The 11,416-nt window shown below is 40.2% G+C and overlaps 1 long non-coding RNA gene across 1 annotated transcript in view; it reads right to left on the bottom strand.

Moving 5' to 3' along the window:
• The window catches only part of LOC128316480 (uncharacterized), a 33,291-nt gene extending 21,875 nt beyond the window's left edge, over nucleotides 1–11,416 (bottom strand). The window contains exons 1-2 of the long non-coding RNA XR_008300444.1: nucleotides 9,848–11,416; nucleotides 7,756–7,860 (exon numbers count right to left, since the gene is read on the bottom strand). This is a non-coding gene — a long non-coding RNA (uncharacterized LOC128316480). The remainder of the gene's footprint in view (nucleotides 1–7,755; nucleotides 7,861–9,847) is intronic.

The following is an 11,416-nucleotide window of genomic DNA, read 5'->3' on the forward strand; positions in this document are numbered from 1 at the left end:
AGAGGTGGACGTAGCTTTAGGCATAAATGTCTGCCTTTTATCTGAAGAAATGGTTTGCAACTGGCAGCAAACTTGCCCACCTAATCTGTATCCCCCTGGCCCTTCTCGCAATATGTGGAAACATTTTTGGTTATCACACTTGGGGTCAGAGGGAGTGCTACCATCATCTTGTGGGTAGAGGCCAGGGATATTGCTAAACATCCTACCGTGCACAGGGAAGCCTTCCACAACAAAGTCTCATCCAGCCCAAAATGTCAACTCTGATTTAAGAAAACAGGACAAGGAAAAATAAACTCAAATATTTAAAGGCCTTCCATGTACCAAATGATATACACATATACCTGCACATACACATATGTCATTTAGTCTCTACACCAAGCCCATAAAGTGATGCCCATTTCCCAGATGAAAAAAATAGAATGGGGACTTCACCCAGTTAGTAACTGGCACAGTTAGCAACTTCACAGGAGGAATTTGAACCTGACTCTGGGTGGTTCTCACTAAACTGTGAGCTCCATGAGGACGGGGACCTTGGCAACCTTGTTTACTTCCTCATACCTAGTGCCTAGCAGAATTTATACTTACTGGAAATATAATAAAGACTTCTTTGAATTAATAAGTATCTGAGTCAGTGGACCTAAAGTACATGATTGTTTCTTCCCACCACTCCTTAGAATAATGAAGATCCTCATGATATCCCTCTAGGGTTCCTGTCAAGTCAATATGTTGGATGTCAGAGTCAGAAATCTCCCTAGGCCAGCACAAGTAAAAATGGAAGTTTATGGAAAAATGCAAAGGTATTATGGAAACAAAGCATCGCCAGGACTAAAGGCTTGGAAAGCCACCAGGAATCAGAGTGCCTCATGTTCTCTATAATGTCTACATCTTGGTTTTCTTTTCCAACAGAAGACTTGCACAGTGTAGCCATCTTGCAGATGGTCCTATGTACCAGCCTCAGCAACATTTTGACTCTGAAAGTCCCCATGGCCTTTCAGCTTGGCTCTCCTTAGGTAAGTAGCTTAGTCTATCCATATCCCAGTTATTATACATTCCCTGAGGAGGGATGAGATCGGCATAGCCTGGGCTAACCTTCAAGATGGCCCTGGCCCCAGCCAGAAAATTGCAACTTCACGACACACTCTGAGCAAGAATGGCTAAATTAGCACCTTCAAGCCTGAGGACCATGAGCTGTAAAAATGATTGTTGTTTTCAGCAACTATGTTTTGGGACGTTTATTATCCAGCAGGTACCAGAAACAGATTTTGGTATAGAAAGTGGGTTGCTGCTACAACAAAAACTTAAAAGTGTCTCAAATTATAATTCTGCTCCCAGTTCCAAAGTCTGAAGACCAAATATATATTTCTTACTAAACATCACAATATCATAATTACCCTTGTGTTTGACCAGCAGGCAGAACTAGAAGGGCCTTGGAGAGCATGTTAGTGAAAGTCTAAAGGGTCTTGATGATGACTTAAAGGAAAGTGAGGAAAATGCTACTGAAAGCTGGAGGAAAGGGGACACCTGTAGCTGGTGGAAGGTTTGGTGACACTGTCATCTGCTGTAATGTGGAAAAGAAGGAATTGTTCCATAATGAATATGATCATCTGGCCAACCTGATTATAGTACAATGCAAAGGAGAGAGAGCATCTAAAAGAAGAAACTTTTTTGGTTTGAGCAAAATTTAGATGGTACGTAAAAAGTGCCAGGGTTTTCTGAGTTTGAAAATAAAACAACTTTCAACCTCTCCAGAGGGCAAACTTTTCTCAAATTGAAATGACTTTCAGCAAAGGGTGGGTACAGCATCTTTTGTTAGGCACTCAGAAAGGTTTCAGATGGTACTTCATAGACCAATTCAAACGGACAAAATCCTTCTAAAAAACTTTAGACTGTGCCTGGCTGTCTTAATTAAACAACAGGATTTCCTAAAAAGGCCCCCAAAATAGAAAGGACTTATGTAAGCCAAAGGGATTTGTGGTCATGGCTTTTTCCCCAATGGAAGGAACTCCAGGAAGAATCATTTAAAAACTCAACATTTTTTTAGAATGAGGTTGAAATAAAAAGGAGGAGATAGTGTAAGGTGGAAAAAAAGGGCTTTGGATTCCAGAACTTCTACGGGCAGGAAGCAGGTTCAGAAACTACTCCAGGCAAACACAGTTTATGTTCCATGGAAAAAGAAGGTTAAATTCAGAAGGTAGAACCAAGAGCATGGGAGGAAGAGCTGCAGAGATCACTACAGAGAATTGGTCCTAACCAAGGAAACTATAATGCTTGCTACAGTTTTCCGATGCTGATTCCAATATTGTACATTGGGTGTGGAAGATGAATAACCTGTCTTTTTTAGTTCGCAGATACTCAAATCATTCTTGAAAAGCTGTAACTAAGGATCAACACTCAAGGTACCTCATCTGGACTTCATGCCTGTCCATGATGCCATTAACTGTTTGGGAGAGTCTTGGGATGGGCCAACACACTTTTGAGTGAAGGAACATAATTTGTGATCAGAGGCAGACTGTGATAGTTTGAAAATCTGACCTTGCAACTTTTTGACATTCCTACTATGGAAGAATGGTCTCTTTCTCTCAACGACTGCTTGATCAACAGAAAACAGGAGAAGTGGTACTGTGCCAGTTTCTTACCCAGTCCTTAAGAAATGAGCAGCTTCTATTTCCTCTTTCTTGAAATTCTTGCTTTTGGATCCCACCCATCATGCTGTAAGGAGTCCAGGCCACAGGGAGAGGCCAAGGGATTGTGTTCCAGCAGACAGCCCCACTAAGGTCCCAGTCTATAGCCACACGGGAGTAAGAAAGCCTTAAGAAGATTCCGGCCCCAGCCAATAACCAACTGTAACCGCACAGAAGACAGTGAGTGAGATAGTATTAGCTAAACCCAGGCAGACCTCAGAACCATGAGAGATAGTTAAATTATTGCTGTTTCTTTAAAGTCACTAAGCTTTGGAGTGATTTTTTACACAGCAATAGATAACCAGGACAAATATTTGCTGTAGTTACTTTATGTAATCTTAAATTGCTTGAATTAAAACAATAACCTTAATATATATATAAAACCTTAATAATAATAAAGAATCACTAACATATAAAATGAATTAAAAGTTACTATTAAAATATTACTATTAAAATGACACAAGGCTTTGGGATCAAAGAGAACTAGGTACAAATCCTGGTCAGCATCCTATTAGTTGTATGACATTTGATAAGTTACTTAGCCTCTCTGATTGCCAGTTTCTTTCTCTTTAAAATGGAGTAAAGTGGAGGGTACCTGGATGGCTCAGTCAGTTAAGCATCCAACTCTTGATTTTGGATCAGGTCATGATGAACTGTGCCACAGGCTCATGCACTATGAGACTGAGCCCCAGGTCAGGCTCTGTGCTGACAGAAGGAGCCTGCTTGGGATTCTCTCTCTCTCCCCTTATCTCTGCCCCTCCCCCACTTTATGTGGGTATGTTCTTTCTCTCAAAATATATAAACATTAAAAAAAATTTTTTTAATGGAGTTAAGGGACACCTGGCTGGCTTAGTTGATGGAACATGCAACTCTTGATGTCGAGGTTTAAGTTCGAGCCCCATGTTAGGTATAGAGATTATTTAAAAATAAAATCTTTTAGAGACATCTGGGCGGCTCAATTAGTTAAGCATCTAACTCTTGGTTTTGGCTTGGGTCATGATCTCATGGTTTGTGAGTTAAAGCCCCATGTCACACTGTGGGTTGACAGTAAGGAGTCTGCTTGGGATTCTTTCTCTCACTTTCTCTCTCTCTGCCCCTCCCCCACTCACACTCTTTCTCTCTCAAATGAAAAAACATAAAATCTTTTTTAAAAAAACCCACACATTTAATGTGTCAATACAACCTTCCTGAAAAAGGAAGAAAGGTCTCAGATACACAACCTTACCTTACACCTTAAAGAGCTGGCAAAAGAACAGCAAATAAAACCCCAAACCAGCAGAAGACAGGAAATAATAAAGATTGGAGTGGAAATCAATGCTATCAAAGTAAAAAAAACCAAAAAAACAAAAAAACAAATCAATGATAGGAGCTGGTTCTTTGAAAGAATTAACAAAATTGATAAACCCCAGCAGGTTTGATCAAAAAGAAAAAGGAAAAGACCCACATAAATAAAATAATAAATGAATAAGGAGAGGTCACAAACAACACTGCAGAAATAAAAACACTAAGAGAATATTATGAGCAATTATATGCTAATAAATTGGGCAATTTGGAAAAAATGGACAAATTCATAGAAACATATAAACTACCAAAACTGAAACAGGAAGATATAGAAAATTTGAACAGACCCATAACAGTAAAGACATTGAATTAGTAATCAAAAACCTCCCAAAAAACAAGAGTTCAGGGTCAGATGACTTTCCAGGGGAATTCTACCAAACATTCAAAGAAGAGTTAACTCCAATTCTGTTAAAGCTGTTCCAAAAAATAGAAATAGAAGAAAATTTCCAAACCCATTCTTTGAGAATTACCTTGATCCCAAAACCACACAAAGACCCCACTAAAAAAAATAGAACTATAGACCAATTTCCCTCATGAAGATGGATACAAGAATTGTCAACAAGATACTAGCCAACGGGATCCAACGATGCATTAAAAGAAATAACAGGGGCACTGGGGTAGCTCAGTCGGTTAAGCGTCTGACTTTGGCTTACGTCACGATCTTGCAGTTTGTGAGTTTGAGCCCTGCATTGGGCTCTGTGCTGACAGCCCAGAGCTTGGAGCCTGCTTCAGATTCTGTGTCTCATTCTCTTCTGTCTCTCTGCCACTCACTCATTTTCTCTGTCTCTCAAAAATAAATAAATGTTAAAAAAAATTGAAAAGAATTATTCACCATGATCAAGTGGGATTTATACCTGGGATGCAAGGCTGGTTCAATATCCACAAATCAATCAATGCAATATATTACATTAATAAAAGAAAGGACAAGAACCACATGATCTTCTCAATAGATGCAGAGAAAGCACTTGACAAAATACAGCATCCTTTCTTGATAAAAATCCTCAAGAAAGTAGGGATAGAAGGATCATACCTCAAGATCATAAAAGCCATATACCAAAGACCCACCACTAATATCATTCTCAATGGGGAAAGCTCTCAGTTTCAGGAACATATGTAAGGAACACGACAGGGATGTCCACTCTCGCCACTATTCAACAGCGGATTGGTAGTCCTGGCCTCAGCAATCAGACAACACAAATGGATAAAAGTCATCCAAATTGGCAAGGAGGAGGTCAAACTTTCACTCGTCACAGATGACATGATACTGTATATGGAAAACCCAAAAGATTCCACCAAAAAACCTCTTAGTACTTATTCATGAATTCAGCAAAGTCGCAGAATACAAAATCAATTCACAGATATTGGTTGCATCTCTATACACCAAAAATGAAGCAGCAGAAAGGGAAATCAAGGAATCGATCCCATTTATAATTGCACCAAAACCCATAAAATACCTCGGAATAAACCTAATCAAAGAGGTGAAAAACCTATACACTGAAAACTATAGAAAGCTTATGAAAGAAACTGAAGAAGACACACAAAAAAACAGAAAAATATTCCATGCTCATGGATTGGAAGAATAAATACTGTTAAAGTGTCAATACTACCCAAAACAATCTACATATTCAATGCAATCCCTATCAAAATTACACCAGCATTCTTCACAGAGCTAGAACAAACAATCTTAAAATTTGTATGGAACCAGTAAAGACCCTGAATAGCCAAAGCAATCCAGAAAAAGAAAACCAAAGCAAGAGGTATCACAATCCTGGACTTCAAGCTGTATCACAAAGCTATAATCATCAAGACAGTATGGTACTGGCATAAAAACAGACACTTAGATCAATGGAGCAGAATAGAGAACCCAGAAATGGACTCACAAATGTATGGCCTACTAATCTTGGACAAAGAAGGAAAGAATATCCAATGGAATAAAGATAATCTCTTCAGTGAACGGTGTTGGGAAAACTGTACAGCAACATGCAGAAGAATGAACCTGGACCACTTTCTTACACCATACACAAAAATAAACTCAAAATGGATGAAAGACCTAAACATAAGACAGGAAACCATCAAAACCCTAGAGGAGTAAGGAGGCAAAAACCTCTTACTCAGGCAGAAACTTCTTACTCAACACCTCTCCAGAGGCAAGGGAAACAAAAGCAAAAATGAACTACTGAGACCTCATCAAGATAAAAATCTTCTGCATGGTGAAGGAAACAATCAGCAAAACTAAAAGGCAACCAATGGAATGGGAGACAATATTTGCAAATGACATATCAGATAAAGGGCTAGTATCCAAAATCTACAAAGAACTTATCAAACTTAACACCCAAAAAACAAACAATCCAGTGAAGAAATGGGCAAAAGACATGAAAAGACATTTTCCAAAGAACACATCCTGATGGCTAACAGACACATGAAAAAATGCTCAACATGACCCATCATCAGGTACATACAAATCAAAGCCACAATGAGATACCACCTCACACCTGTCAGAATAGCTCAAATTAACAGCTCAGACAATGACAGATGCTGGCGAGGATGCGGAGAAAGAGGATCTCTTTTGCATTGTTGGTGGAATGCAAACCGGTGCAACCACTCTGGAAAACAGTAGGGAGGTTCCTCAAAAAATTAAAAATAGAACTACCCTATGACCCAGCAATTGCACTATTATGTATTTATCCAAAAGATACAGGTGTGCTATTTTAAAGGGACACATGCACCCCAATGGTAAAGCAGTGCTATCAACAATAGCCAAAGTATGGAAAGAGCCCAAATGTCCATTGATGGATGAATGGATAAAGAAGATGTGGTGTATACACACACACACACACACACACACACACACACACACACACACACACAGACAACGGAATACTACTTGGTGATGAAAAAGAATGAGATCTTGCCATTTGTAACAACGTGGATGGAACCAGAGTGTATTATCTTAAGCAAAATTAGTCAGAGAAAGACAAATACCATATGACTTCACTCACATGTGGAATTTAAGATACAAAACAGACGAACAGATGGGAAGAGAAGCAAAAATAATATAAAAACAGGGAGGGGGACAAACCATAAAAGAATCTTAAATATAGAGAACTGAGGGTTACTGGAGGAGGTGTGGGTGGAGGGATGAGCTAAATTGGCAAGGGCATTAGGGGGACACTTGTTGGGATGAGCACTGGATGTTATATGTATGGGAGGAATCACTGGATTCTACTCCTGAAATCATTATTGCACTATATGCTAACTAACTTGGATATAAATTTTAAAAAATGAAAGTAAAAATAAATAAATAAATAAATAAATAAATAAATAATAAAAACCCCACACATTTAAAAATTAATTAACTAAATCAAATGGAGTTAATTGAGAACATCTGTTGTATAAGATTGTTGTGAGGTTTAAAATCAGAGGATAAATGTAAATCCTTAGCCCAGTACCTGGTACATAGTAGCTATTCCATAAACATTTCTCATCATTGTTACTTGATATTGGTTGAGCCAGTGTTGGCTAGCAAAGCCTCTGGTAATGAATAGGTCTTTTCTCACGTGGGAGCATTGACAATTCTATTAAGCAGGCTGGCCAAGTACCTACCAGCCTGCCTTGTGCCATGGGCTCTGTGGCTGGATGACTGTGGAAGCAGACATTCCAAACAGGGCTTAAGCATTTATGTGGTTCCAGATGAAAATGGCTCCAGTTCAGTTGCTACTGAAAACCAACTCACCTTCTAGCCTTAAGCATCAATGTAAACAGATGAGAAGTGAACAAGATAAAAGGACAGACATCCACAGCATGGACAAGATCAGCCTTGTGCTTCAGGACTCAGCTTCTGTAGAGTAAAAGGAGAAGTTAAGCTGCTTTTCTGTTAGCTAGTCAATTCAACGAATTGGATATTAATTAAAAATTGACTTTGACAAAGATCTGTTTATGCTATAAAACATCCAAAGCAAGAGTTGGTAAGGCTCATGATGTAAGGAAACTTGTGGTCTAATTAATGATGTTAATTCAATCAATCTTAACACTTATTCATTCCCACTGCTGGAATCTTTGCCTGAGCCCCACCTAAGCCACCACCTTATCTTTACCAGGCCTGAGTAAACTTTCTAAAACCTAGTTCTAATCCTGACACTCCCCTGCTTTTAAATCTTTGATGGGTCTCTGTTGTGCTTTGGATTAAGTCCAAACTCTTTAACATGGTTTCCAAGAAACTTTATAATCCGGTTTAAAACCCTTCAATGGTTTTGCATTGCTTTAAGACTGGAATCCAAACCCTTCTCTGTGTTCTACTAGACCTGCATGAACTGGATTCTCTCTCACCTCACCTCCTTTACTCCACTCCCAGACACTAGTCATCTTGTTTCACCAATGTGCCTCAGAGCCTTTGCACATGCTCTTCTCTCTGCCTGGAACACTCATCCTTGAGTTCTTTGATTGACTGGCTCCTTCTCAAACTTAAATGGAAGTCAACCATTCCCTAATCAACGAATCTTTTACACATTAAAGAGTTAGTTGACTTTCTCATAGCATGTATTTTAAACTGGAATTATCTCACTTCTTTATCTGCAGGCCCCTTGAAAGCAGGAATCCTATCAGCCAAGGTCACTGCAATAGCCTCAGCTTGTAGAATAGTTTCTAGAATCTAGTATGTGCTTAAAATGTTGTTGGTCAAGAATAAATCTCCATTTTCCAGATTTGAAATCTAAAGCTCAGATAACTTAGAGGACTTGCTTAAGTAGTACAGCCAAGTCTGACCAACTTCAAAGTCCATGCTCTAGGCCTGTGAACTACTTGTTACTGGTCCAAGCCTAAGATAGTGACAAACTGGGCCAACATGTAAAACAGTGAAATGCCACCTTCACGGAGTATATCTTGCTAGGAAAAGAGTATCAACTGAACTAAAAACAGTGTGTCAGTCAGTGAGGCAATTGATGTACATTTTGCTACAAGCTCCCTACCCCACTGGGAGCTAATCCCAGGCAGGGGTCAGCACTGCCCCGCGGGCCACAGTTTGAATGGCATCTAGTCTGGCCACCACATTACGCTCTTCACTCTTCCTTATCCCTCATGCAGTGACTTCGTGTGAAGCACACGGTTTGTTCCTGACTCCTTTATCCTCCCATCTGTGGGCTTGTGCACAGGAAGGGTCTGATAATTTGTCTTGTAGATACAGAGAATAGTGAAAAGGTGGGTGGGGTTTTCTTAATCCTGCTTTTCAAAGTAAGTAAAAAAATAATTTTTTGTGGATTATTCCCAGTTTTGGAATGTTCATAAGGTTCTAAGTTCCTACAAGCTAGCTATTCTTGACGGGTAGTTGGTTAAACTCTGTCAGAGCCCTGATTTCCAAAGTACAACTATGCAAACTATTCTTATCATACACACTGGCCTCATAGCCTAAGGCAGTGACAGCCTTAAAAATCCTATGATGAAGGGCCTGTCCTTATGTGCTCTTAGTGTCTTGTTCCATTGGTACAGAGCTTGCTAACCAGAGTCTGCCCCCATTCTCCATCAGTATGGGCTTTCTACCATGCTAATCTCACCAAATAACACCCCCTACACACACACACACACACACACACACACACACACACACACACACACACACAAATACCCATGCCAACATAGCATGCCAGTAGGGAAGGCTTTTACATTCATTCAAATAGTCAGTGAGAGCTTTCTATGGGCCAGTAACTGTGTTAAGAGTTGAGGATTAAAGACCAGAGTCCTTGCCTTCTAGGAGCTTTCTAAGCTGAATGAGGACATCAGACTAAATGTGACATAAATAGTCTCATGATGAATGCTATGAACAAAGTACTCACGTTTTACAAGGTCAACAGACACCTTAATGCAGTCAGCTTGAGTGCGCTAGTAAGAGAAGAAGGGACATTTACACTGAGGCTCAAATATCAGCATGAATGCTTTGTTTCTCTAATAGTTCCCAGTAAGGCCACACTTTTGCTCCCATATGATAGGTACTATGTTAAGCACTTCAGATGCAGGAAGTCATTTCATCTTTACAAAGGCATGGGAGCCTTTTTTATCCTCATTTTATAGATGAGGAGACCAAGACATAAAGAAGTAAAATTACCACTCCAAAGTTGCACAACCAACCAAAGATCAAAACCTAATTCTGCCTAATTGTGATGCCTAGCTTTTACCATTAAACTCTACTCTAACCTGGTCAAAGCCTTGATAAATACAGTCTTACAGGTGTCCTAGGCCCAGGAAGAGGCCCAGCTGTAATTAGAGGTGCCCTTGATCAAACACAATGTTAGGAAGTACAGGATGGCTCCCAGGTCATACTCTCTTCAGTATTAACCCCATAAAGGACAATGATTCACTCCTGCTAAACTGCCTTCGTTGCCAATACTTATTGGTTCTTAGAAGTTTCTAGAAGGCTGAGAGTTTCCAGGTTGCATTTGAAGGTCTTGGACCCAAACTCATCCAATTTATTTATTTGTGAGCCACTATTCTGGGTTAGCCCCCATGCTAAGCTTGGGGATACCAAAAAGAATAAGTCACGGTCCTAGCCTTGAAAGAGTTCATTTGGTAAGTAAAGGCATCATTATATTACTATGCAAAGAATGGCAAGGAGAAGCTTGTGCTGGGACCAGAAGTAGCATGAAGGAAAAGAAGTCTTTCCAGAGGAGGTGGGGATTTCTGGGATGGATTTTAAAGTATGAATAGGTGCTGAATGGGAACTCAAGAAGAGAGTCTTCCACATGCAAAAGGAGTGACAGCATCAGGCAGTACAATGTACTCCGTTTGCTAGAAGCAGCTTTTATCTTATCAAAGCATATATAACGAGGGTGCACAAATACAAGGGAAGCAGCTAAAGAAGTTTACACCAGCCAATCATAATGTGTCTTATATCTCAGGCTAAGGGGCTGGATTTCATCCTGAAGACAACACTGGGGGAGAGCCATGGTTCTAAGCCCTGGAAATGATACGGTCCAGTTCGCTTTTGAGAAAACTCACTCTGGCATCAGTAAGGAAGGTAGATGGAAAAAAGCCAGTCAAGAGGCAGGAAGAGCCTTTAAGAGTAGACATGGGAGATGTGGAGGCTGGTGCTCAGATGAGAGTGGTGAGGTTGTATAGAAGTAACAGACATGAAGACAGCAGCGAGAGGACTTAGTGACTGGTCAGATGTGGGCTGGGAAGGGGCGAGAAGAGTCCACGATGACTCCCAGATTTCTGTGTTGGCAAGTGGGTGGATGCTGGCACCACCAGCTGAGACAGGGCCTTTAGGAAAGTGAGAAGTCAGGAGAAGAGGGGGAGGAGGATGATGAGATCATATCTGGACTTGTTAGGTTAAAGTGCCAGGAAGCAGGGCTCAGTGGTCCGAGTGGAGCTCCAGAGGATCTTCCCTGTCCCCACAAGGAATGTCC

The sequence above is a fragment of the Acinonyx jubatus genome, chromosome A1, assembly GCF_027475565.1.
Source record: "Acinonyx jubatus isolate Ajub_Pintada_27869175 chromosome A1, VMU_Ajub_asm_v1.0, whole genome shotgun sequence".
NCBI classification, from domain to species: domain Eukaryota; kingdom Metazoa; phylum Chordata; class Mammalia; order Carnivora; family Felidae; genus Acinonyx; species Acinonyx jubatus.